This window comes from Callithrix jacchus, chromosome 9, assembly GCF_049354715.1.
Source record: "Callithrix jacchus isolate 240 chromosome 9, calJac240_pri, whole genome shotgun sequence".
Classification (NCBI taxonomy): Eukaryota; Metazoa; Chordata; class Mammalia; order Primates; family Cebidae; genus Callithrix; species Callithrix jacchus.
The window spans coordinates 27,167,372-27,195,156 of record NC_133510.1 but is presented as its reverse complement, the minus strand read 5'-3'; the positions used below and the strand labels follow the sequence as shown (position 1 = coordinate 27,195,156).

Sequence of the window (27,785 nt, the reverse complement as noted above, 5' to 3'; positions counted from 1 at the left end):
GTTCCACATAAATTTATTTAAAAGAGTAAAGTGCAAGGTAGCCTGTACCCTCATGTCAGGTCTCCAGGTTGCTGCTAGGAAAAGCAGTCTGGATAAAAGATAATCTGTATTATAAATGAAATCCCCTAAGGATTTCTAAACAACATGCGCACATTCCAGCTAAGTACAGTGAACCAGTATCCTTTGTAAAGTGCACACACTTATTTCTAAGTTAAGTACGATACTAGTAATTCTAAGCCAAATTTCCAAAGTCAACTACCTTTAGCTTGGGGCTAGATCAATCACCTAACTCTGCCTCCCACACCCAGCATCAACAACTTCCTTAAATCTTATGCTGAATTCTCCCAACAAAATACTTCCAAGCTTTCTTTGCGGAATAAAAATGGCGCTGCTTTTCCCGACACAATATTGTTGATTTCTCAGTAATCCTTAGGCCCTTTAACCATCAAACTCAACTGGCCTCATTTAAATGCCACCCTTCCCTGAACACTGCCAACTACTTTTTTGACGGTTGGGCCAGGAGTTAAGGGTGGCTACTTCTATCTACAAGGCTGCAACTTTCTCAGCTAGAATCCTGGGGATAACTCCCTCTCACTTTTCTTCATAACCTCTGCCTTTCCCAAAACTGTTGCCTCTGTCTCCCTTTAAACCACACTCCAATGCAAAATGTCCCCAAAGTGCAGTAGCATTTAAGCTTCTCTGTGCCCCTTGCACCCATCGATGCCATCTCTAATGCACCATTCACACCTAGACCCATGCAACCGCCTTTCCAGGGGTCGTTCAGAGCCACCCACCGGGCAGGCACCACCATGCCGGCCTCCCCGGAGTACAGCCTTCTGCTCCGTCTACATCTCAGCCTGTGCACCCGAAGGGACCCAACCGCCGAGTCCCAGCCCCGCTGTGGTGGAGGGCAGAGACCGGCATGCACACCCTCAAGTCTACATGAAGACCCTACCCGGGGCTGTTGCCAGCACCAACGCCCGGACCACCCCGGCCCTGGGCGGTGGATGGGGGTCTGGGGCGCACGCCGCGGAGGCAGGGAGGAGGCCAGCGGGAGCCAGAGGTCACTGAGACTAACTTGTCTCCCCCTCCCTTCCAGGGACAGTGGGCCCCAGTCCCCACCCCCCCAAACCCCCGGTCTCGCAGCACCATTGCCGCAAGGGGCGGCGTGGGCGCGTGCCCGTTGCCCGGGTGCCTCGCGGTACCTGAATCCAGCTGGTCGAGTGGCAGCTGCACCGCGTCGCCAAGGGGCCGCGGCAGGGTGGAGTCCATGGTACTAGTGGTGCCGGAGAGCGACGGAAAGGCTTAGACTAGGGACTGCTCTCATCTTTTCGACTGGCCGCCGCCCACGCTTGCTGCCAGTGACCGCTCCCCCGACTCCAACTTCCAGCAACTCCCCAGGCCGGTTCCCCACTTTGGGCACGCAGGTGCCGACGGCCACCCACTGCACAATCGCGGCTTGGAACCGTGAGGCAGCATCCAATCAGAGAGCGCCGGTGGCACCACACCCCTCCCCCATGCCAAGGGGCGGGGCAAAGGCCTCCCTTGTCGAAGGCTATAGCCTGAGGGTGCCTCGCGGGCATGGTGGGATGTCTTTCCAGGGTGGGACTTTAGAAGGCCGTCTTTGCCCCCTCACTCCTCCCTTTGTTCTCCCTGGAATGTCACCGCCATCCACCTCTCTAGGAGGGACAGTGGGCAACCTAGGGGTGGGCAGTGGCCCCAAGAAAAAGGAGCAAAGTAGGGACGTCCCAGTCATTGCTGAGGACATTGGGCACCAAGCTTGGGCCTGGGAGGAGGGAACGGTAAACCAAACCTAGCTGAAAAGCCCCTTTGTCTTCGAAACTGCTGTGTAAAGGTGCAAAGTTGAGAACAATCCCGTGGTGTGACCCTTTCAGTCCCCCGCCAGCCGCACCTGGGCCTTCCAGGCAGAGGGAGGTGCTCCTGGGTTGGACGCCTGTGGTCGCAGGGAGACCGACTCACCTTTGTTGCGTTAGTTTAGTTCTTTGGTCACCAGCCGCTCTTATTGAACATCCTGCCTCCCTCTTAAGAGTCAGTTTCTAAGCATCCCTTCACCCCAAGCACAGTCACCCTCAGACTTTTGAATTCTGCGTGTCCACATACCTTCTGGGTGTTGACAGAGGGTCATATATATGTATAATTCATTTGCCCCAAACTTCATAAAAGTAATCCATTTGAGCTCTTTGAAAATGTGACATCAACTTTTGTTCAGCAGACTTTTAGAAGAGGAATGCCACAGGAGGGTTCCTAATTCCCCTTGGGAGCTCAAGACTTAAGGGTTTGGCAGTTTGTAATTCAAGTAAAAATAGTGTTTACTGGGAGTTTAACCACATGTTTTAATACTTTTGGTAGAATAGCTCAATAATTCTCACAATTATGCTGTGAGATAGATACTATTACACACCATCTTTCAAATAAATTGAGGCACAGAAAAGTTATGTATTTTGCCCAAGAACACACAACTAAGTAGATTGGAATCCAAGTAACCAACCTCCAGAGCTGACTTTGCCACTAGACCTTTGTCTTTCTCACATCTAAACCCATTCCAGAAATTCCCATCAGGTAGCAGTTATATCGTTTGCTTTATGACTAGTCCAGGATCTTGAATAGGACAGCACAGATAAGAATACACACACTTTGGTAAATCAGTCCGTGGGCTTTAGTTTCTTTGAAAAGGAGGCAGTCGAACTAATCAATGCAGTCCCTTTCTGCCTAAAATTGAGTGGTCAATGTAATCTTAGTTTGGTAGATTCTCAGCTGAAATTAAAGAGAGGATGGAAAGAAGAATAAGAAAAAACCTGGACCTTCAGTCAACCTGGGGAAGTGTTCCAGTGGGATTTGTAATCAATTAGAGAGCAACCTATTGAGTTAGGTTCTTATTAAAGAATATTAATCCAAAAATGTAGATTTGTCTATTAATATAGTATTAGAAAAAAAGATTTTTTCATTTTCTTCACTTTGGAAATGTGCAGAGGAAGCATACAGCTGGCAGAGCACACAAACTGAAGGAAAAATTGTAATACCATTTTAAACCATTAAAGATGTGTGTTGGGAACATACTACCACCTAGAGTAGGCAGCATGGAGATACTGTGACATGGTAAGAACCCCATAAAACTGCATACCTCAACCATACCTCGACTTTCTATTGAAACTGCTCTCTGTAACCCAAATGTGACAGGCAAGCAGTCCAAACTTATGCCATCTTGGCACCTGCGACTTGTAATAAGTAATTAAGGACTGTCATTTCCACCCTACCAAGACAATGTGTAAACTAATGCTTTTCTTGACTTCTATAAACCACTTAACTAACAATCGGAGTGACAAAAGTCCCCTGGCCCTTGGAATGTCCAGAGCCCTGCACCCTCATCTCCACCCTGGAGGTGATTTACAGAATCCACTAGCCCTCGGAATGTCTGAAGCCCCTCATCCCCATCCCCGTTCCTCACCCTCAGCCCTGAGGTGGTTTTAGGGTATAAAAAATCTTGACACCCTCCTTTCGGGGCCACGGGTTGGAGAGACAGGATTCCTCCGTGGCTGCCGGCAATAAAAACCCTGCAATTTGGCATACTTTTGTCTTGGCGTTGACTTTCTATGCTCGGGCCACTACAACAATACAGTCTCTGTGCGCCAACATGCCCAGCTAACTTCTGTACTTTTTGTAGTACAAATAATATTTACAAAAGGAGTTTCCTTAGGCTGAATTTTTATTTTAGTCATACATGACAGAACATAGCATATTTGGGCTTACTTCGCCTAAAAGCTTTAACAGAGTTTCGTGTTTACAGAAGTAAATAGGGTAACTAGTTTTGATCTATTTTGAGCTTTTACAAACTACACAGTAGGAAAGAATTTCAAAAGAACAAGCAGTAATTATATAAAGATTTTCATGGATGAAAGTTAAGCAAATGAATGTATAACTTATTTGGAATATGGTATTATCTTGTGGCACATTTAAAATTATTACTCTGATTGATGATTTCAAAATTCCAGGCACTATTAGACTCTATCCTTCTGGACAGTATTTCTCTAATTCTATACATATTTATCTTTTTTTAGTTAGCAGCCACCTGTTAATCAATTAAACAATACTACATTATTCTAGAATGGGAGCCAGGAACTTTGGTCTTATGGCATAAAACTACTCTATTACTTTTTGTGTAAAATATATTCCATTACTGGTTCCTAGATACTTATGTCAGAGACTACTGAAAATTATTCCCTTTGCAGTTGGCTTGAGTGTCATTGAAAAATAAAAGAAAAAATCAACTCATGTATATCTGATACAACCCAACAAAAGAGTGGGTCTCCGTGGGGTTCCAGGACCATCTTTATTAGAATCACTCAAGATGCTTATTGAAAACCCAGATTCCTGGGCAATAGTAAACACATAAAAGAATCAGAATGTGCTATGTCAGAGCTCTAGAATCTGCCTTTTATCAGTATTCATGGGTAATCAATCCCTAAGCACACAGTGAATTTTAAGAACCATTGCTGTGGGCCTTTAATACCTCTCATTTTTGTTAAGAACTTTGTTATAATTCAGCAAATGCAAAAATAATTCACATATGCTGATTCTTATACCAGAACAAGTAATGTAATTAGGTTTTATTCTGTGTTTCTAATTTACAAATAATAAATTCACACTTTTCCTATGCTAAATGTGAAGTAAATTCACTAACATTAAATCAGCACTAGTAACTATGACAACTAACATTACTAAATACATTTTATCATTGAAATAAAATAAAAATCAAATGCCCAGGGCCCTTATTGATTATATATGTGTAATAAAGACATAAATACTCCTGTATTTTTCTGAGTAACCATAGTTTCTTACAAATCATAGTTTGTAAGATATGTGTAGATCTGTGTCCTACTCAGCACAGATCTAAGCCAGCAGAAAGTTATTTGCCCCCTCCTTCAGAAAAATCAGGTGGAATGCTTTAAATACCTGGCATTTGAAATTGTGTCATGTATTTGTGTCTGTTTACTGATTTGCTGTCTGCATCCTGACCCACAAAGTGAGAACTGTGTGAGTGCAGGGGCTCTGTCTACCACTGAAACACCAGCACCTAAAATAGTGCCTGGTGGATACAGGTGCTTCACAAATATTTATTAAATAAACAAAAAGAAAGGGAATAGTCCCACGTTAAGATAGTGCATAATATAAAAACTTCACCCTAAATCATCAATAAATCTTTGAAACCACAATGTTTATTTTCAATAGTCATTTAATTGTGTCAGTTTGTTTTATTAGCCAAAGTTTGTAGTATCATACTGCCCTTTTATGCTATTTGGTGTCTGGAAAATATGCAGCAGAGACTTTTCTTTCCTTCTTGTCCCCTAAAATTTCTGGGGCTTAGGGGGGAGACAGGAAGGGAAGAATGTTCGTGAGTCTTCACTGCTGTATTGCTCTCACAGCTCAAAGCCTGCGTTAGAATCATCACATCCTTCCTGAAATATGTTGCCAGCGTGTCCTAGGAAGCAGAGCTCTGATAAATTTGTCTAAAAGAGTGTCTAATACACTAGACATTTATTTAAGATCACTTATGTGCTAATGAGACATTCAACACAGTGCCCAATTCCCTATATTTAAACTTATCTGTTAGGTCACCTTTACAACAAAACATTTCTATTGTTTTCCTTTTATGCCTCTTTCCTTAATAAACTGTGGAAAAACTCAGAAAGAAAATTTAAAACATTTTAAGATTGCAAAAGTGTAGTTAACTTTTTGAAAATGCTGCAATGTCAAGGAATGTATTTACAAAGCAATGCTGACATTTTTAAAACAGATAACATTCAATAAGTTTATTTCATTGTATAATCTCTGAGTTACTTATTTTTCTTTTCTTTTGAGATGGCGTTTCACTTTTCTTACCCAGGCTAGAGGGCAATGGTGTGATCTTCTTGGCTCACCACAACTTCTGCCTCCCAGGTTTAAGCGATTCTCCTGCCTTAGCCTTCCAAGTGGCTGGGATTCCAGGCATGCACCACCATGCCTGGATAATTTTATGTTTTTAGTAGAGGCAGAAAGGTTTCCTCATGTTGGTCAGGCTGGTCTCGAACTACCGGCCTCAGGTAATCCACTTGCCTCGGACCCCACAAAGCTCTGGGGTTATTTATGTTTCAAATGTCAAACACATTAGGCCGATTCTTCCAAAGCAGGAGCAAAATGAGCTTTTAACTTAATGAGCACCATGGTTAAACATTTATCATATTTCTGCACAAATATCAATGTTCCTTATTATTTCTTCAGTTTTGCTCAAATATATGGTAAAATCAGTAGTCTATTACAAATGAACAGCATTTTTGCACATGGAAAAATTACACATACTCTACAGATACAAATAAGCTGAGTAAGAATGACAAGTGTAGAAAGAGGGAAATATACAGCCTTTTCAATCATGTATTTGTAAAATACATAGTCACTTCACTGTTTTCCTGAATGATAGTTCTTAACATGTATGACATGGCTAGATATTAGAAGAAAAATAAGAGATGTAAATAAGAGACGTCAGCAAGTACCCTCCTTTTTATATTGTCGTTAATGGCCCTTGCCCCACTGTGAGCTTGCAAGGCCCTAACTGTCCCTGCAACACACAATCATGGTCTCTGCCTTCTCTGACCCTGCAGAAACTTACCCAGCACCCTTGCCACTCTCTCCCACAAACAGAGAGCATTCTTGCATATGAAATATGATTAATTCTTTCATACACGGCTCATGAAACTCTTGCAAAGGCTTGATTAACTTAGGAGTTCCTGCTACAAAGTAAGTCAAGAACCCTCTTCAGCAAAGATGAGCTGGCCTCAGTGGTAAATGGGAAATGAACTGGTTGAAATCACCACCCTCTCACCAATCATCAAGAGAAATTTCTTATAACATACATGTATTGTGTTTTTAGGAGGGCTGGGAGTTATCCAAGGTTCTGAGTAACATGCTACCACAGAAAGAAGGAGGTGCTGCTCAGCCCTGAAGGCACGCACCCGCGCACACACACACACACACAGTCTAAACACACAACTGGTAGTGTCCAGCCAAATACTAGTAGTATGAGGGCTTTGAACCCATCCATGCTCCAAATGAAGAGACACCTTTCCCTAATTCACACTTCCATTCTCCATCTTTCTTCCCCAACCCTGCCTCCTCCTCAAGTGCACACATTATTACATAGAACACAATTAGGCAGGGCTATCACGTTAAAGCATTGCCAATGATGCTCTCATTAAAAACAACAGCACAGAGAGCATGCTTGCATATGAAATGTGATTAATTCTTTCAGACATGACTCATGATGACTGGGGCCACACCACCAGGATAGCAGCTCTGCTCTGCACCAAGCCTAGCTGTGTGCATGGCCACCTCGCAAAGTGCTTCACACTCTCATTTCACCCTCAGAGGCAGACAAGAGGACTGCAAAGGACTCATGTGTCTGGAAATCAAATCCACATCGCCTGCCCTCTAATTTCAGAGGGTGCACTGCCTTCCCAAGGCCCAATAGTTTACAGTTCAATGGCTTAACAAGGGCTTTACTGGATTGAAGTCAACATTAAAAGATGTTAGATTCAATTGGCACAGTCTTTGGCCCCTTGTCTCCAATGAGAATTTGCCCAGTTAAAATTTTAACATTGGGTCTAACCTGAGAGATCTTGACTTTCAGCCTGAAACTCTTGAAAAGGCTTGATGAACTTCAGAGTTCCAGTTACAAAGTAAGAGTCAAAAACTCTCTTCAGCAAAGGTGAGCTGGCCTCAGTGGTAAATAAAAAATAAGCTGGTTTCAATCACCACCCTCTCATCAATCATCAAGATAAATTTCTTATAACATACATGTATTGTGTTTTTAGGAGGGCTGGGGGTTATCCAAGATTCTGAGTAACATTCTACCACAGGAAAAAGAGGTGCTCCTCAGCCCTGGAGACACACACACACACACACACAGTGTAGATACACAACTGGTAGTGTCCAGCCAAATACTTAGTAGTATGAGGAGAGCTTTGAACCTATCCATGCTCTGAACAGAGACACCTTTCCGTAATTCACACGTCCATTCTCCCTTTTTCTCCCCCAACCGTGCCTCCTCCTCAAGCCCACACATTAAACACAATTAGGTAGGGCTATCAGGTTAAAGCATTGCCAATAATGCTCTCTTTAAAAACAACAGCACAGTCAAACAGCATGCATGAATATAAAATGTGATTAATTCTTTCAGACATGGCTCATGATGACTGGAGCAACACCACCAGGACAGCAGCTCTGCTCTGCACTGAGCCTAGCTGTGTGCCTGGCCACCTCCCAAAGTGCTTCACACTCTCATTTCACCCTCAGAGGCATAAAAGAGGACTGCAAAACACTGATGTGTCTCCCATGCACCCTGAAAGCTCCCATTTCTCCTGGGAACCAAAATTAACAACAAAAGTACCTCTTTCTTTGTAGTGCATACAAAATCCTCCTCCCCACATCAGTAGAAGCCTGGAACGCTCAGAACAGCAGACCTCATCATCTGCTGCCACCTTCACCAGAATGATGTGATTAATTCATCCACGCAGAAGGAAGCAAGAACAGAATCCAGAATGTGTGACTTTTGATGAACAGTGTGGTAGGATCTGAGAGGTGCCACCTATCTCACCTCCTGACCTCCACACTCCTTCCCCAGTCCTGCTCAGCATAGAGACTAGAGTGACATCACCAGAAAGATAGATGTTTGGAAGGACACCAGCGACACAGAGAAGAGGAGGCCGGAGGTCCACAAGGTGTCCAGCTCCTGGCCTCGGATACCCAGGACTCTGTCCAGAAAGGTTCCCTCCCAGCCATGGAACTTGATGGTCCTTGAGTTCCTGAGGATGGAGCTGGTGAGCAGGGACTGCAAGTCCTTCTGCTTCATTTGCTCTCCTGGGATTGGAGGGAAGAGAAAGATGAAGCACTGCCGGTCCAGAATTCTCCCGTACACCCTGACAGTCACCCTGCAGCAAATCCCATTGATCTCACCAAGTGCATCCCAAAGCTGTCTGCCTCTCGGCATCTCTGAACCTCAGTCCTGATCCATCTACCATCATCCTGTGCTTGGATTCCTGCAGGAGCTGACCCACGACCACTGCCCCAGGGAGGCAGCTTCTGATGCCCGGAGAACAGAGGTTGCCCCTGAGCCCACCTGGATATGGCACCATCAGGAAGGCTACCTGAAGGTGGGTAATGCCTGAGTTACATCTTTTTTTCTTCCTTTTACATTTTTGGTGGAGTTGGGGAGGGGATCTCACTATGTTGCATAGGCTGGCCTCAAGCTCTTGGGCTCAAGTGATCCTCTGCCCCTGGCCTCCTAAAGTGCTGGGATTACAGGCGTGAGCCACCGTGCCTGGCCATGGGTTTTCCTGAACCAAAGCATATTCCTTGTCATGTTTAACAGAATTGTGCCCCAGCCCTGTACTTTCCTTGATTCACCCTCCTTTGAATAGCAAACCTCTCAAAAGCTGTAACAAACATGGAAGAGCCACTGGCCTGGTGGGCTGGATGGTGGCAGGAAGGCTGGAGTTCCAGCAGTTGGCATCCCCTTTCCCAGGATGTACACAAGGCCTCATGTACCTGTCCTTTTATCTCCTAGGTCAGCTCGTCAACATTGCCTGGGTGAAAAAAGGACACCAGATCTTGTTTTCATCCATGTTCAAAGCCAATACCACCATCCACCACATTGCTGTCACTGCGTACCCAAGCCACCAGTAGCCTAGAAATATTTAGACCTAATTTATTAACCATACACCTGCCAGACCCAACCAAGCCAAAACATGAAATCGACCGGGCGCAGTGACCCACATCTATAATCCCAGCACTTTGGGAGGCCAAGGCGGGTGGATCTCCTGAGGTCAGCAGTTTGAGACCAGCCTGGCCAACGTAGTGAAACCCCATCTCTACTAAAAATATAAAAATGAGCCAGGCGTGGTGTGCACGCACCTGTAATCCCAGCTACTCGGGAGGCTGAGGTGGGAGAATCATTTCAACACAGGAGGTGGAGGTTGCAGTGAGCTGAGATTGAACCACTGCACTCCAGCCTGGGCAGAGCATGAGACTCCATCTCAACAAACAACAGTAACAACAACAAAGACACAAAATCAAACCCCCACCTTTTTTTTTTTTTTTTTTAGAGATAGATTGGGACGACTTCCTGTGTTCAGGCTACAGTGGAGTGGTACAATCATAGCTCACTGCAGCCTCTTACTCCCAGGCTGAAGCAGTCCTCCCACCTCAGCCTCATGAGTAGCTGGGATTACAGGTGCATGCTACCATGCCCAACTAATATTTGTGTGTGTGTGTGGAGATGGGGTCTCACCATGTTGGCCAGGCTGGCCTCAAACTCTGGGATTCAAGTGATCCTCCCATCTCAGCCTTCCAAAGTACTGGGATTAGAGACCTGAGCCTCTGTTCCTGGCCAACACCTAATTACACATTCATGAATGACCGAGGGCGTGAGCTTCTGTGTTTTTTAACAATGAAACAGATTATTTCTTTGGTATAACTTTGCTGGGGATGCTGTAACAAACAAGACAAATTTGTTGTCTCAGGCCAGATGCCTTGGCTCATGTCTGTAATGCCTGTACTTTGATAGCATGAGAGATCTCTTGAGGTCAGGAGTTCGAGACCAGCCAGGCCAATAGGATGAAACCCTGTCTCTACTGAAAAAATACAAGTCCAGGAGTGGTGGCTCACACCTGTAATCCTAGAACTTTGGGAGGCTGAGGTAGGCAAATCATGAGGTCAGGAGTTTGAGACCAGCGTGGCCAACATGGTGAAACCCTGTCTCTACTAAAAATACAAAAATTAGCTGGGTGTGGTGGCACACATCTGTAATCTTAGCTACTCAGGAGAATGAGGCAGGAGAACTGCTTGAACCCACAAGGTGGAAGCTGCAGTAAACTGAGATCGTACCACTTTACTCCAGACTGGGGGACAGAGCAAGAATCCATCTCAGAAGAAAAAAATACCGAGGCATGGTTGCATGTGCCTGTGTTCCCAAGCTGCTCAGGAGGGTGAGGTGAAAGTATTGCTTGAGCCAGGGAGAATGAGGCTGCAGTGAGCTGAGATCATGCCACTGCACTCCAGCCTGGGCGACAGAGTGAGACTCTGTCTCAATAAATCAATAAATAAAATAAAAAGCTGTTGTCTCCCAGTTGGGAGTCCGGAAGTGTAAAGTCAGGTGTCTGCAGGCCGGGCTCTCTCTGGAGGCTCTGGGGAAAAATCTGTCCCAGGCTCTCTCCGGCTTAGGCATCCCTTGACTTATAGTGGCCATTGTCCTTCTATACATGTCTGTCTCTGTGTGCAAATTTACTTTTCGGCAAGCACAGTGAGTGGCTCACACCTATAATTCCAGCACTTTGGGAGGCCGAGGCAGGATTGCTTGAGCCCAGAAGTTCAAGACCAGCCTGGGAAACATAGTGAGATACCGTCTCTATGTAAAATACAGAAAATTAGCTGGCATGGTGGAACACACCTGTAGTCCCAGCTACTCAGGAAGCTGAGGTGGGAGGATCACTTGAACCCAGGAGTTTGAGGCTGCATTGAGCTATGATCACACCACTACCCTCCAGCCTGGGTAACAGAAAAAGACTGTCTCAAGAAAAAAAATGTCTTATTCTTTCTTTTTCTTTCACTGGCAACAAATTTTCCTTTTAGTGAAACACCAGTTATATGGAATCAGGGCCCCACCTTCATGACGCATTTTAACTTGATGACCTCTGTAACGACCCAGTCTCCAGATAAGCTCATGACTGTAATCCCAGCACTTTGAAAAGCTGAGGTGGGAGGATCAATTGAGGCCAGGAGTTAAAGACCAGCCTGGGCAACATAGTGAGACTTCATCTCTACAAAAACAATAAAAAAAAATGAGCTGGGTATAGGGGTGTGTACCTGTAGTCCCAGCACCATGGGAGACAGGAGCACAGAGCGAGCCCAGGAGGCCGAGGCTGCAGTCATCTGTGATTGTGCCACTGCACACCAGCTGGGAAACAGCAAGACCTAGTTTGTCTCAACAACAACAAAAAAAGGTTTGCTGATCCAATGTGGATGTGGAGAATTAGGAACACTTTTACACTGTTGGTGGGAGTATAAATTAATTCAACCATTGTGGAAGACAGTGTGGTGATTCCTCTAGGACCTAGAAATTGAAATTCCATTTGACCCAGCAATCCCATTACTGGGTATATATCCAAAGGATTATAAATCCTTCTATTATATGAACACATGCACACGAATGTTCATTTTGGCACTGTTTACAATAGCAAAGACTTGAAACCAACCCAAAAGCCCATCGCTGATAGACTGGATAGAGAAAATGTGGCATATACACACCATGGAATATTATGTAGCCATAAAAAAATGATGAGTTTGTGTCCTTTGTAGGGACATGGATGAACCAGAAACCATCATTCTCAGCAAACTGACACAAGAACAGGAAACCAAACATCTCAAGTTCTCACTCATAGGGGGGTGTTGAACAATGAAAACACATGCACACAGGGAGGGGAGCATCACATTCTGGGGTCTGTTGGGGGTAACTAGGGGAGGGAAAGCAGGAGGTGGGGAGTTGGGGAGGAATAACAGGGGGAGAAATGTCAGATATAGGTGATGGGGAGAAAGGCAGCTAACCACATTGCCATGTATGTACCTATGCAACAATTCTGCATGTTCTTCACATGTACCCCAAATACTAAAATGCAATTATATGTGTGTATGTGTGTGTGTGTGTGTATATATATATATATATACACACACACACACACACATACATATATGTACGTATATGGAACGTTCCCTTTCTACCTCTTTCTCCAAAAAAAAAGAAAGAAAGAAAAAGAAAAATTGTGGTTATTAATCAGTTGGTAAGAAATAATGCTCTTGTTCACAAACTTCGGACCCTTTTTTTGCAGGCTAGAAATCACTCCAGTTAGTAAAATAATAACAGTAACAACAACAGCCAAAAGGGAAGAGTATTTAAAATGCAGGAGGTGCTGATCAAGGCGCATTCGTGGGTAACATTATTTAGCCTTGAGCATCATCTTAGGAGTACATCCTCATATGATTCCTACCTGACAGGTGGAAAAACTGAGGCACAGAGACCTACATCGTCTGTCCGGACTCAAAGTGGTATTAAGTTGTGGCACAGGTGTCACCTGACATTGTCTTGTGCACTATGCCTATCTAATTATTATTATTATTTTTGAGATGGAGTTTCCTTCTCATTGTCCATGTTGGAGTGCAATCTTAGCTCACTACAACCTCTGCTTCCCAGGCTGAAGCAATTCTCCTGCCTCAGCCTCCCAAGTAGCTGGGATTACAGGCACACGCCATCATGCTTGGCTAATTTTGTATTTTTTTGTAGAGATGGGGTTTCTGCATGTTGGTCAGGCTGGTCTTGAACTCCTGACCTCAGGTGATCCACCTGCCTCAGCATCCCAAAGTGCTGGGATTACAGGCATGAACCACCTGATCTGGCCACTATGCCTATCTCATTGTATTTCCAAAAGGAGAGGGAAAAGAAATAATTATAGGGGGAAGATCCAAGATGGCCATTTAGAAGCAGCTCAGGATTGCAGCTCCCAGTGAAAGTGCAGAGGGTGAGTGGATGCCACATTTCCAGACAGATTTTTATTCTCCACAGACCAGGAGATTCCCAGGCAAAGGAGCCCCACGGTCGCCAGCGTGGCTGTTTTGGCCAGCATGGCTGTTTTGCCAGTGCCCCGGTGCAGCAGTTCTTCGTACAAATTTCACTGGTCTGGTCGCCCTTTTAAGCTGGTGATTGGAGCTCCTGGAAGGCAGAGTTGCCCATTCATCTGATTAAACATCAGACTGAAACAGGGAGCCAGGCCAGGAGATTCCCAGGCAAAAAAAGCCCCATGAATATCAGCACCATTGTTTCAACCGACGTAGTAGGTCACCACATGAGAAATCACACAAATCCCAGCACCTTTTCAGCAGGCGACTGGAACACCTGGGAGAGAGTCAACCATTCAACTTTAAAAAAAAAAAAAAAAAGGCTCTGAGGCAGGGAGCTATATGATCGGGTTGGGCAGTTCCCAATCAAACAACAATAACAAAAAGCAGCAATTGGAAATGCTCTGGGTTAAGAGTTTCATGGCAATCACAGCTAAACTCAAGACAATCCAGCTCTGTGGGGGAGGGGCGTCTGACATTCCCGAGACACTCCACCCCTACAGAGGTGGTCTGCCATTGCTAAGGCAGCCCGCCATTGCCGAGGCAACCCGCCATTACATAGAGAGTCTGCCATTACACAGGTGGGTCACCATGGCCCATGCAGTTCTAACCACACCCATATAAATAGGACTCCAGGGAAGTTAACATTGCAGCAGGGCAAAGCCCACAGCAGCTCAGCAAAATCTCTGCAGGCAGACAGTGACTAGGCTGCCTCCTTGCTGGGCAGGTCAGCCCTGAAAAAAAAAGGCAGCAGCACAATGGAAATTCATAAATAAAGCCCTAACTCCCTGGGACAGAGCACCTGGGGAAAAAAAAAAAGACTTCAACATACCTGCCCAGCAGCTCTGAATGAACAACAGAGTTCACAGCTCAGCACCTGAGCTCCAATAAAGAACAGACTGTCTCCTCAAGCAGCTCCCTGACCCCCGTATATCCTAAGAGTCACCTCACCAAGGACTGATTAGACTGATATTTGGTGGACATCATTCTGGGACAAAGATAGCAGAAAAAGAAACTGGTAGCAACCCTTACGGTTCTGCAGCTGCTGCAGGTGATCTCCAGGCAAGCAGGGCCTGGAGTGAACCTCAGCAGTCCTACAGCAGAGAAGCCAGACTGTTAGAAGGAAAACTAAGAAACAGAAGGACATAACTGCATCATCAACAAACTGCACGTCCACTCAGAGACCCAATCTGAAAATCAGCAACTACACAGACGACAGGTGGATAAATCCACAAAGATGAGGAGAAACCGGTGCAAAAAAAAAGGAGAATGCCCAAAACCAGAACAACTGTCCTCCTACAAGAAATCACAACTCCTCACAATCAAGGAAACACCCAAAACCAGAACTCTCCTCCTACAAGGGATCACAACTCCTCACCAGAAAGGGAACACCAAAAACCAGTACAACTATCCTCTTACAAAGGATCACAACTCCTTATCCAGCAAGGCTGGATGGAGAATGAGTGTGATGAAATGCAAGAATCAGACTTCAGAAAGTGGGTAATAAGAAACTTCTGTGAGCTTAAAGAACATGTTCTAACCCAATGCAAAAAAACTAAGAATACTGAAAAAATATTTGATGAAATGCTAATGAGAATGGATAACTCAGAGAGGAATATAAGTGAATTGATGGAGCTGAAAAACAACACGAGAACTTCGTGAAGCAGGGACAAGTTTCAACAGCCAAACTGACCAAGCAGAACAAAGGATATCAGAGGTCAAAGATCAACTCAATAAAATAGAATAAGAAGGCAAGATTAGAGAAAAAAAAGCATAAAAAGGAATGAACAAAGTCTCCAAGAAATATGGGACAATGTGAAAAGACCTAATCTACGTTTGATAGGTGTCCCTGAATGTGATGAAGAGAATGAATCCAAGCTGGAAAATACTCTTCAGGATATTATCCAGAAAAACTTTCCCAACCAGCAAGGCAGGCCAATATTCAAGTCCAGGAAATACAGAGAACACCACAAAGATATTCCTCAAAAAGAGCAACCCCAAGGCACATAATCGTCAGATTCGCCAGGGTTGAAATGAAGGAGAAAATGCTAAGGGTAGCCAGAGAGAAAGATCAGGTTACACATAAAGGGAAGCCCATCAGACTCACAGCAGATCTCTCAGCAGAAACTCTAGAAGCCAGAAGAGAGTGGGGGCCAATATTCAACATCCTAAAAGAAAAGAACTTTCAACCCCGAATTTCACATCCAGACAAACTAAGCTTCATAAATGAAAGAGAAATCAAATCCTTTGCGAACAAGCAAGTACTCAGAGATTTTGTCACCACCAAGCCTGCCTTACGAGAGCTCCTGAAAGAGGCACTACACATAGAAAGTAACAAGCAGTACCAGCCGCTCCAAAAACATACCAAATAGTAAAGAGCCTCAACAAAATAAAGAATCTGCATCAACTAACGGGCAAAACAGTCAGCTAGCATCAAAATGGCAGTGTCAAATTCATGCATAACAATATTAACCCTAAAGGTACATGGGCTAAATGCAACAATCAAAAGACAGACTGGCAAAGTGGATAAAAAGCCAAAGCCCATCAGTGTGCTGTATCTAGGAAACCCATCTCACATGCAAGGATATACTAAGGCTCAAAATAAAGGGATGGAGGAAGATTTACCAAGCAAATGGAGAGCAAAAATAAGCAGGAGTTGCAATTCTCGTCTCTGATAAAACAGACTTTAAAGCAACAAAGATCAAAAGAGACATAGAAGGACATTACATAATGGTAAAAGGATCGGTGCAATAAGAGCTAACGATCCTAAATATATGCACACCCAATACAGGAGCACCCAGAGACATAAGGCAAGTTCTTAATGACTTATAAAGAGACTTAGACTCCCACACAATAATAGGAGGAGACTTTAACAGCCCATTGTCAATGTTAGACAGATCCACCAGACAAAAAACTAACAAGGATGTCCAGGACTTGAACTGAGACATGGAACAAGCAAACCTAATAGACATTTACAAAACTCTCCACTTCAAATCCACAGAATATACATTCTTCTCAGCACCACATCACACCTACTCTAAAATTGACCCCATAATTGGAAGTAAAGCACTCCTCACTGAATGCAAAAGAATGGAAATCATAACAAACAGTCTCTCAGACCACAGTGCAATCAAGATAGAACTCAGAATTCAGAAACTAACTCCGAACCACACAGCTTCATAAAAACTGAACAACTGGCCGGGCGCGGTGGCTCAAGCCTGTAAACCCAGTACTTTGGGAGGCCGAGGCGGGTGGATCACGAGGTCAAGAGATCGAGACCATCCTGGTCCACATGGTGAAACCCCGTCACTACTAAAAATACAAAAAATTAGCTGGGCATGGTGGCGCGTGCCTGTAATCCCAGCTACTCAGGAGGCTGAGGCAGGAGAATTGCCTGAACCCAGGAGGCGGAGGTTGCGGTGAGCCGAGATCGCGCCATTGCACTCCAGCCTGGGTAACAAGAGCGAAACTCCGTCAAAAAAAAAAAAAAAACTGAACAACTGGTTCTTGAATGTTGACTAAATAAAAAATGAAATGTAGGCAGAAACAAAGATGTTCTTCAAAACCAACGAGAATGAAAATACAACATACCAGAATCTCTGGGACACATTTAAAGCAGTCTCTAGAGGAAAATATATAGCAATAAGTGCCGACATGAGAAGAAAGGAGAGATCCAAAATTGCCACCCTATCATCAAAATTAAAAGAGCTAGAGGAGCAATATCAAAAAAAATCAAAACTGAGCAGAAGACAAGAAATAACTAAGATCAGAGCAGAACGATAGGAGATAGAGACACAAAGAACCCTTCAAAAAAATCAATAAATCATGGAGCTGGTTTTTTGAAAAGATCAACAAAATAGACAGACTATTAGCCAGATTAATAAAAAAGAAAAGAGATAATAACCAAATAGATGCAATAAAAAACGATAAAGGGAACATCACTACAGATTCCACAGAAATTCAAACCATCATCAGAGAGTTGTTGGGGTCCGGCACATCTGCTGGGGGGTCTCCCCACCTGTGGGAGTCCCCAAGACCGCCAACGTATACGTCTCATTCAACCTGAGGGAGAGAGTGCGTGGAAATGAAAGAACAAAGAAAAGCGGAGTCTGGAAGTCTGCGTGACCCCAAGTCAGGCAGCAGCTTTATTTTTGTGGGTTACAGCTTTTATACCTTTTTTCTTGTTACATTTACTTTAGCTCAGCATTTACTTTAGCTCAGCAGAAAAGGGGTAAACAGAAAAGGGAACAGAAATCACGTAAAAATAGTTATCAGGGGCTTGTGGTAATAGCTTACAAAGCAGTTTAAAGGTTAATATGTTTTTTAAGAGTACACAGTGCAATAAAACAATGGTGTCCTCATGGTGGCTTGTTAATTATGTTTTCCATCAGGAGGTAGAGCAAAAAGGCTCAGCTCCGGAGAAAATATGGGCAGGGGTCCTTGACCATCTCACGCATCTCAATTGCAGCAAGTCTGTTGCTTACACAGAGATTAAAGGGGATATGAAAGCAGTCAGCACAATGCCCTCGTAAACCGCAGGCCCTTGCTCTGTATCTTGTTTTTGCCTCAGTGGCTCAGCCCGCGACCCTTGCCTCAACTAGACAGCCCTCGAGAGCAGGGGGAGAGCAGATAGGTCCAGCAGCCAAATTGGGACAAGTCATGCTAACTGTCTCAAGCCTTTGGCGCAAACACTGCAGCGGGAGAGCAGATAGGTCCAGCAGCCAAAATGGGGCGAGTCACACTAGCTGTCTCAAGCCTTTGGTGCGAACACTGCAGAGATTATTACAAACAACTCTATGTACATAAACTGCTAATCCTGGAAAAAATAAATAAATTCCTGGACACTTGCCTCCTCCCAAGGCTAAATCAGGAAGAAGTTGAAACCCTGAATAGACCACTAACAAGGTCTGAAGTTGAGGCAGCAATTAAGAGCCTACCACACGAAAAAAGCCCAGGTTCAGATGGGTTCACAGCCGAATTCTACCAGACACACAAAGAGGAACTGTTACCATTCCTTCTGAAACTATTCCAAATAATCCAAAAAGAGGGAATCCTTCCCAACTCATTTTATGAGACCAACATCATCCTGATACCAAAACCCGGCAGAGACTCAACAAGAAAAGAAAACTTCAGGCCAATATCCATGATGAACATAGACACAAAAATCTTCAATAAAATACTGGCAAGCCGATTGCAACAGCACATCAAAAAGCTTATCCACCATGATGAAGTAGGATTCATTTCAAGGATGCAAGGCTGGTTCAACATATGCAGGACTATAAACGTAATTCACCACATAAACAGAAACAAAGACAAAAACCACATGACTACCTCAATTGATGCAGAGAAGGCCTTTGCCAAAATTCAACAGCCTTTCATGCTAAAAACCCTCACTAAACTAGGTATTGACGGAACGTATCTCAAAATAATAAAAGCTATTTACGACAAACCAACAGCCAATATCATACTGAATGGGCAAAAACTGGAAGCATTCCCTTTGAAATCTGGCCTCTCTCAAAGAATCTGGCATCTGAAAGGATGCCCTCTCTCACCACTCCTATTCAATACAGTACTGGAAGCTCTAGCCAGAGCAATCAGGCAAGAAAAAGAAATAAAGGGTATTCAAATAGGAAAGGAGGAAGTCAAATTGTCTCTATTTGCAGACGACATGATTGTATATCTAGAAGACCTCATTGTCTCAGCCCAAAACCTCCTGAAACTGATAAGCAACTTCAGCAAAGTCTCAGGATACAAAATCAATGTGCAAAAATCACAAGCATTCCTATACACCAAAAACAGACTGAAAGAAAGCCAAATCAAGAACGAACTGCCATTCACAATTGCTACAAAGAGAATAAAATACCTAGGAATACAACTAACAAGGAACGTAAAGGACCTCTTCAAGGAGAACTACAAACCACTGCTCAACGAAATAAGAGAGGACACAAACACATGAAGAAACATTCCATGCTCATGGTTAGAAAGAATCAATATCGTGAAAATCGCCATACTGCCCAAAGTAACTTACAGATTCAACGCTATCCCCATCAAGCTACCAATGACCTTCTTCGCAGAACTGGAAAAAACCACCTTAAACTTCATATGGAACCAAAAGAGAGCCTGCATAGCCAAGTCAATTCTAAGCAAAAAAAAAACACAGTGGGAGGCATCACACTACCAGACTTCAAACTGTACTACAAGGCACGGTAATCAGAACAGCATGGTACTGGTACCTAAACAGAGATATACACCAATGGAAAAGAACAGAAGCCTCAAAGGAAACACAACATATGTACAACCATACGATCTTTGACAAACCTGACAAAAACAAGCAATGGGGAAAGCATTCCCTGTTTAATAAACGGTGTTGGGAAAACTGGCTAGCCATGTGCAGAAAGCAGAAACTGGACCCCTTCCTGACACCTTACACTAAAATTAACTCCAGATGGATTAAAGACTTAAACATAAGACTTAACATCATAAAAACCCTAGAAGAAAATCTAGGCAAAAACCATTCAGGACATGGGAGTAGGCAAGGACTTCATGACCAAAACACCAAAAGCATTGGCAACAAAAGCCAAAACAGACATATGGGACCTAATCAAACTCCACAGCTTCTGCCCGGCAAAAGAAACAGTCACTAGAGTGAACTGGCAACCAACAGAATGGGAAAAAATTTTTGCAGTTTACCCATCTGACAAAGGGCTGATACCCAGAATTTACAAAGAACTAAAATAGATTTACAAGAAAAAAACAAGCCCATTCAAAATTGGGCAAAGGATATGAACAGACACTTTACCAAAGAAGTACATCAGGCCAACAAACATATGAAAAGATGCTTATCATCACTGGTCATTAGAGAAATGAAAATCAAAACTACATTGAGATACCATCTCACGCCAGTTAGAATGGCGATTATTAAAAAATCTGGAGGCAACAGATGCTGGAGAGGATATGAAGAAATAGGACACTTTTACACTGCTGGTGGGAGTGTAAATTAGTTCAACCATTGTGGAAGACAGTGTGGCGATTCCTCAAGGACCTAGAAATAGAAATTCCATTTGACCCAGCAATCCCATTACTGGGTATATATCCAAAGGATTATAAATCATTCTACTTTAAGGACACATGCACATGAATGTTCATTGCAACACTGTTTACAATAGCAAAGACCTGGAACCAACACAAATGCTCATCGATGATCGACTGGAAAGGGAAAACGTGGCACATATACACCGTGGAATATTATGCTGCCAACAAAATGATGAGTTCATGTCCTTTGTAGGGACATGGATGAACCTAGAGACCATCATTCTCAGCAAACTGACACAAGAACAGAAAATGAAATACCACATGTTCTCACTCATAGGCCAGTGTTGAACAATGAGAACAAATGGACACAGAAAGGAAAGCAATACACACTGGGGTCTGTTGTAGGGAATAGGGAGGGACAGTGGGGGGTGGGGAGTTGGGGAGAGATAGCATGGGGAGAAATGCCAGATATAGGTGAAGGGGAGGAAGGCAGCAAATAACACTGCCAGGTGTGTACCTAGGCAACTATCTTGAATGTTCTTCACATGTACCCCAAAACCTAAAATGCAATGAAAAAATTAAAAAATAATAATGTTCTGCCATTTCCAGAGCATCAAATAAGTAGAAACATGGATTATGTAGGTTTTTTAGCCTAGCTTCTTTAACTTAGCAACTATGTTATTATTCTATTAGTAGTTCATTGCTTTTTAGTGCCTAGTAGTATTCTATTGCATGGATACACCATAATTTGTTTATCCAGCCACCATTTGATAAATATTTGAATTATTTCAAATACTGAAATAAATATTATTGAAATATTTGAATTATTTCAAGGTTTTGGTAATTATTAATAAAACTGCTCTAAGCCGGGTGCAGTGGCTCACGCCTGTAATCCCTGCACTTTGGGAGGCCGAGGCCGGTGGATCATGTGGTCAAGAGATTGAGACCACCCCGGTCAACATGGTGAAACCTCGTCTCTACTAAAAATACAAAAAATTAGCTGGGCATGGTGGCACGTGCCTGTAATCTCAGCTACTCAGGAGGCTGAGGCAGGAGAATTGCCTGAACCCAGGACGCGGAGGTTGTGGGGAGCCGAGATGGCGCCATTGCACTCCAGCCTGGGTAACAAGAGCGAAACTCCATCTCAAAAAAAAAAAAGCCACCTCTCTATGAACCGTTTCATGACCTATCATCAGACATAATCTCTTCTCATTCCAAACTTTCTCTCAACTTTCTTATGGCACTTAATATCTCTTTACCACCTAATACTTATGTACATAAGGGTGAAATCCTCTTCTAATTTATCTTTGAATAAACTAGAAAGACTCTACTGAAAGACACACACTGTTCCTTCTCTCTTGATTAAGGACTGTGTTACTCCTGGTCTCAATTATAACCAATTAATAAAAGAAAAAAAAAAAGAAAATTACCCCAAGTTCTTATAACCCTAACACTGAGATGCTGAGATTCTTTTTCCTACCACAGTCCCCACATACCACACAACTCTGTACTCATTTGACTTAACAATATCCTGAACGCCTACTTTGTGAAAAGCACTGTGGTGAGAGGGACCATTGGGTGCCAGGAAGTGGAAAGGTCTCCAACTCAAAAGGATCACAGAGAACAAGACAAGTATAGGTCATGCTATGCTTTCCCTTGAAAGGGAAAATTGTGACCATACAATGTCAGCTTATCTTGCAAAACCCAGCCATAAAATAATCTTTCCCTCCTCTAAACTCTCACACATTAACTGTTTGCATCGTTTCCTCAGCAATTACATATTGCCTCATGACACTGAGACCTCTCATTCTCGGATATTGGGTAACTTTTTAAACATTTATGCCCTGTCTGTCTAATTCATCTGTAATCTCCTAAGGGCAGGACTGTGTTACACTTTTGCATCTTCTTCAGTTCTCCCAGAGTGTTCTGAAAAGTGGAGGAGCTAAAAATGTGTTTTACTTGCTTTAAAGTAATTATTTTCTTGGAAATATTTTGCCCAACTTCATAGCCATATCAGAAAAAAATGAGCAATGGAATAGTATCAAGTCGTCCAAAATAAAAATAGTTTTTAGTAACACAGGAAATGAAAATAAAAATTGTTTTTAAATAACTTGTGAAAATACTTAGGTTAGAACATAACAATCTTCCATTAAACAGTTACACAAGCTTGAAAATCTGCAACATGGGTTTTCCCACTGCAGCTCAGGCACTTTTTGAAAATATCTTGTATTAAATAAGAAACTATCCTCCTATTAAGCACATTTCCATCATCTAGTCTGTTCCTCTGGCACAACAATGAAAAAATGAACCCCTCTCCCATCTCTCAGGAAGTGTTTAGTAAAGTAGGTAAAATGTTAATATAACAATTAACTGAATGCCTAAACTGGATGAAAGGCTGAACTTCTGAGATCCTGATTTTATACTCCTTCTAAATCTTGTTTCCATGTAACATAGTCTCCGTCTTCTCAATTCTTCTTCATGGATCATAACTGGCAGACCCTTTATCATCTTAGTCATGCCCCTCAAACGTGCTCTAGTCCCAGGGCAATAATCAAGTGTCGACTAGTGGACCAACACCGACTGACTGGGAGTGGTTCCTCAGCTTCTATGTTGAAAAGGATTCTGATCTATCAGCAGGGCTTGCTTCGGGTGTGAAATAACCTATCACACATGTAACATCCTTGCTCTAGACTACGAGGTCCATCTTAAAGTATGACCTCCAGAACTAAACACAATTTCAGGAAGCCTCTGATTAGTCCAGAGGACAATGGAACCATTTTGTCCTTGGCTGGGTATACTTATCTACTAAGGAGTTAATGAACAAGTCAGGTTTCTTTTATTTTGTTTTCATTTCCCACTAATGCTACTTCTCTCCCTTATCCTATAAACTTTTTGAACTCCAGTGTAGGACATCACATTTATCATTATTAAATTTCATCATCAGATTCAGGGCACATGGAAAGCAAAATGTGTCTCACAATATATTAACTATCTCTCCAGAACCAAGTAAAATCTGAATTTGACTGACACCTCACTGATGTTCTCGTAAGTCCCAATAAAAATGTTTATGAATAACATGCCCTAAAAGTGCTTTATTTGCGCTAAAAACCTAGCAACTCTTTTTGCTGAGATACAATCCATAACCTAAACTCATTTTAAATATGCAATTCAGTTGCTTTTGGAATATTCACAATGTTGTGCAGCCATCATCATTAACTAATTTCAGAATGCTTTCACCACCCAAAAACAAATCCCACACTGTTGAAGCAGTTACTCCCCATTCTAGCAGCTCCTTTTTCTTTGAGACAGTCTTGCTCTGTCACCCAGACTGGAGTGCAGTGGTGTGATCTCAGCTCACTGCAACCTCTAGCAGCTCTTTCTGAATGTGGTTTATTCAACCAGCTACAAATAATCTTAATTATATTACAATCTAGTTCACATTTATTCAACCTGTCTGCAAGAGTATCACAAGATACTTTCAATTACCTTGCTGAAATCTAGACATTACTGTGTGTTTCTCTGATTCACCAATCTGGTGACCTTGTCTAAAAGGAAATTATGTTAATGTGACAGTGCTTTTCTCAGGGAGCTCATGTTGGCTTCCAGGCATCACTTTTCTCGCTAAGTGTCCATAAGTTATCCATCTGACCATGTGCTCTGGAATTTTTCAAGTCCAAAGTTTTGCCAGAAACTAGTTTACTAGACCAGAATTTGTGGTATTTATCTTCTTTTCCTTTTTAATAATTAGTACATTTGCAGCCCCCATTTTTAAAAACCACACTCCTGTCATTCACAATGCCTTAAAGACTACAGTTCAGCAATTACACCCATCCAATATATAATTATGGCTTTAATTTAAACAATATAAGCCAAGAACAGGACAACTCAATGGAGAATGAAAACAAACTATCATAAAACACAAAATAGCTGAGAACTGACCATGAACATCTCCCAAATTCTTCTTTGAAACAGTCCCTGAAGAAATTCTTAGAGTCCAAAAAAAAAAAAAAATTAAGTTAGAGAAAGAAAACAGTCCCTCAAATTCGTAAAGTTAAAGAAAGAAAAAAATAGTCCCTCATATCCGTAACCATAACTCTGATAGAAAAAAAGTGTTCCTAACCAAACCAAACAAAACAAAACAAAACAAAAAACAAGCTGGAACATTACTGATAGTAAAGTAGGTTTGAGGAATATTGCATACATTATTCTTCGCCTCGGAGATTCAGAATTTACCGGTCTATGATAAACATTCCAAGTAGGCCGGGTGCAGTGGCTCACGCCTGTAATGCCAGCACTTTGGGAGGCTGAGGCCAATGGATCACCTGAGGCCAGCCTGGCCAGCATGATGAAATCCGTCTTAAAAAAAAATAAAAATAAAATATTAAAAAAATATTCCAAGTAATCTGCCACTTAAATAATCTTTGACGTGGTTTAACTGAGGATTTCTGAAACTTATTTCACCACTAAACCCTTTCTTTAATGTCATAGCACAATACACCTCAAAACATACTGATCTAGAAAGTCAGCCACATAGTTTTTCAAACTCCAAATTTATACTCTCTTTTCACACAAAGAATAAATTATGTCAGTTTGGCAAGTCTAGTCATCTCTTCACCGTCTTTATGTCAAAGCTGTTAATCCAAAATCTGTTTGCTCAATGCCAACTTTACTACACATTATTAATCTGTTTGACATTACAATATAACTTGCTTGAAAGCACGCTGGAAAATCCTAACCAACTTCACTAAAAAAATAGTTAAGCCAATATGTTTCAAAAAGCTTAACAGTTGAAGCTGCCTTGTTCTGAAAAAAATAAAAAATAAAAAAATAAAGATATCAGTTCATAAACTAGAGCACAAGACACTCTCCAGGCCACATTTCCTAAAAGAGACATTGCTAAGATTTGAAATGTAAGATACAATCCAAAAGTCAGAAAAGCAGGATCTCTATGTCACTCCTCACACCAAAATCAATTCCAAATGGATTAGAGTTAAATTTTAAAACACTTTACACCATAAACATACTAGAGGAAAACATGGGAGAATGTTTTTATATAATCATGATATAGATAAGGACTCTAAAAATCATGCAAAAAATTCAAAAGCTAAAAATAAAATATTAGTAAGTTAAAATATGTTATAAAATATTACATTATTTGAAATATCTTACACAAAGTCAAAATTTAAAGGACAATGTCCGGGTAAGGTGGCTCACGCCTGTAATCCCAGCAATTTGGGAGGCTGAGGTGGTGGATCACCTGAGATCAGGAGTTCGAGACCAGCCTGGCCAACATGGCAAAACCCTGTCTCTACTAAAAACTACAAAAATTAGCCAAGTGTGGTGGTATGCACCTGTAATCCCAGTTACTCAGGAGGCTGAGGCACAAGGTTGAACCCAGAAGGTAGAGGCTGCGGTAAACTGAGATTGCACCACTGCATTCCAGCCTGGGCAACAGAACAACACTCTGTCTCAAATAAATAAACAAACAAACAAACAAACAAGTAAATAAATAAATAAATAAAAGACAAAGTGGAATGAGTATTTATAAACACCCATGGTGTACAATGAGCCAATTTTCTCAATATATAAAGAGCTCTTACAAATCAGTAAGAAAAAAGATGGATAATCCAATAGAAAAATGAGCAAAGGATTCTGCCAAAACAGTTCACAGAAAATAACATACAATTGGGAGGCCAAGGCAGGCAGGTCACCTGAGATCGGGAGTTTGAGATCAGGCTGACCAACATAGAGAAACTCTGTCTCTACTAAAAACACAAAATTAGCCAGGCATGGTAGCACATGCCTGTAATCCCAGCTACTTGGGAGGCTGAGGGAGGAGAATCACCTGAACCCAAGAGGCGGAGGTTGCAGTGAGCCAAGATCACACCAATGTACTTCAGCCTAGGCAACAAGAATGAAACTCCATCTCAAAAAAAGAAAGAGAAAAGAACATACAAATGGCTTTCAAACACATGTAAAGATGCTCAGTTTCACTCACAATTAGATAATCCAAAAATGTAGCTACAATGAAATACCATTTTTGCCTATGAAACTGGCAAATATAAAAAAAGTTTGTAATACTCTGAGATGGTAAAATTAAAGGGGAAATAGCTTTCTTATATATACATTATTGCCTCTTAGGAGAGCAAATTGGCAATATTTATGAAAACAAAATACGCATGTTCCCTTTGACCCAGAAATTATACTTTTAGAAATTTATCCTACAAGAAAAAAAAAAAAGAAATTTATCCTGCAAGAATACTCATACATGCACAATGGCATACCTAGAAAGTTACTAATTACAGCACCCTCTGTAACAGCAAAAGCTGAGGAGAAAATGTCCATTAATAGGTTAAATCCAAAACTGAAAACTAAGGAACTGTGAAGAAAAAAAAAGAGGCACTTCATTCTACATTCATTCACGTAGAATGAATCTTAAGATGCAAAGCAAAATGGGCCAGGCACAGTGGCTCATGCCTGTAATCCCAACACTTTGGGAAGCCAAGGCGGGCAGATCACCTTAGGTCAGGAGTTCAAGACCAGCCCTGCCAACATGGTGAAACCCTGTCTCTACTAAAAATACAAAAATTAGCCAGGTGTAGTCTCAGCTACTTGGTGGCGGGAGAATTGGTTGAACCCAACAGGTGGAGGTTGTAGTGAACCAAGATCACACCACTATACTCCAGCCTGGGCAATAGAACAAGACTCCATCTCAAAAAAAAAAAAAAAAAGGCCAGATATGGTGGCTCACACCGATAATCCCAGCACTTTGGGAGCCTGAGGTGGGTAGACCACAAGGTTAGGAGTTCGAAACCTGACCAACATAGTGAAACCCTGTCTCTACTAAAAATACAAAAGTAGCCAGGCATGGTGGTGCATGCCTGTACTCTCAGCTACTCAGGAGGCTGAGGCAGGAGGATTGCTTGAACCAAGGTTGCAGTGAGCCAAGATCATGCCACTGCACTCCATCCTAGGCGGCAGAGTGAGACTCCGTCTCAAAAAAAAAAGATGCAAAGCAAAATGTATGATGTGCTACCACT

General features: G+C 42.4%; 1 long non-coding RNA gene across 12 annotated transcripts in view; it reads right to left on the bottom strand.

Annotated features, from left to right (window-relative positions):
- LOC128931298 (uncharacterized) overlaps positions 1–27,785 on the bottom strand; it is a 122,715-nt gene that overhangs the window by 48,994 nt on the left and 45,936 nt on the right. For 2 of the 12 annotated variants that reach the window (XR_013522659.1, XR_013522658.1), the window contains exon 5: positions 1,206–25,101. The exons of the other annotated variants lie outside the window; for them this stretch is intronic. This is a non-coding gene — a long non-coding RNA (uncharacterized LOC128931298). The remainder of the gene's footprint in view (positions 1–1,205; positions 25,102–27,785) is intronic. 12 annotated transcript variants of the gene reach the window in all.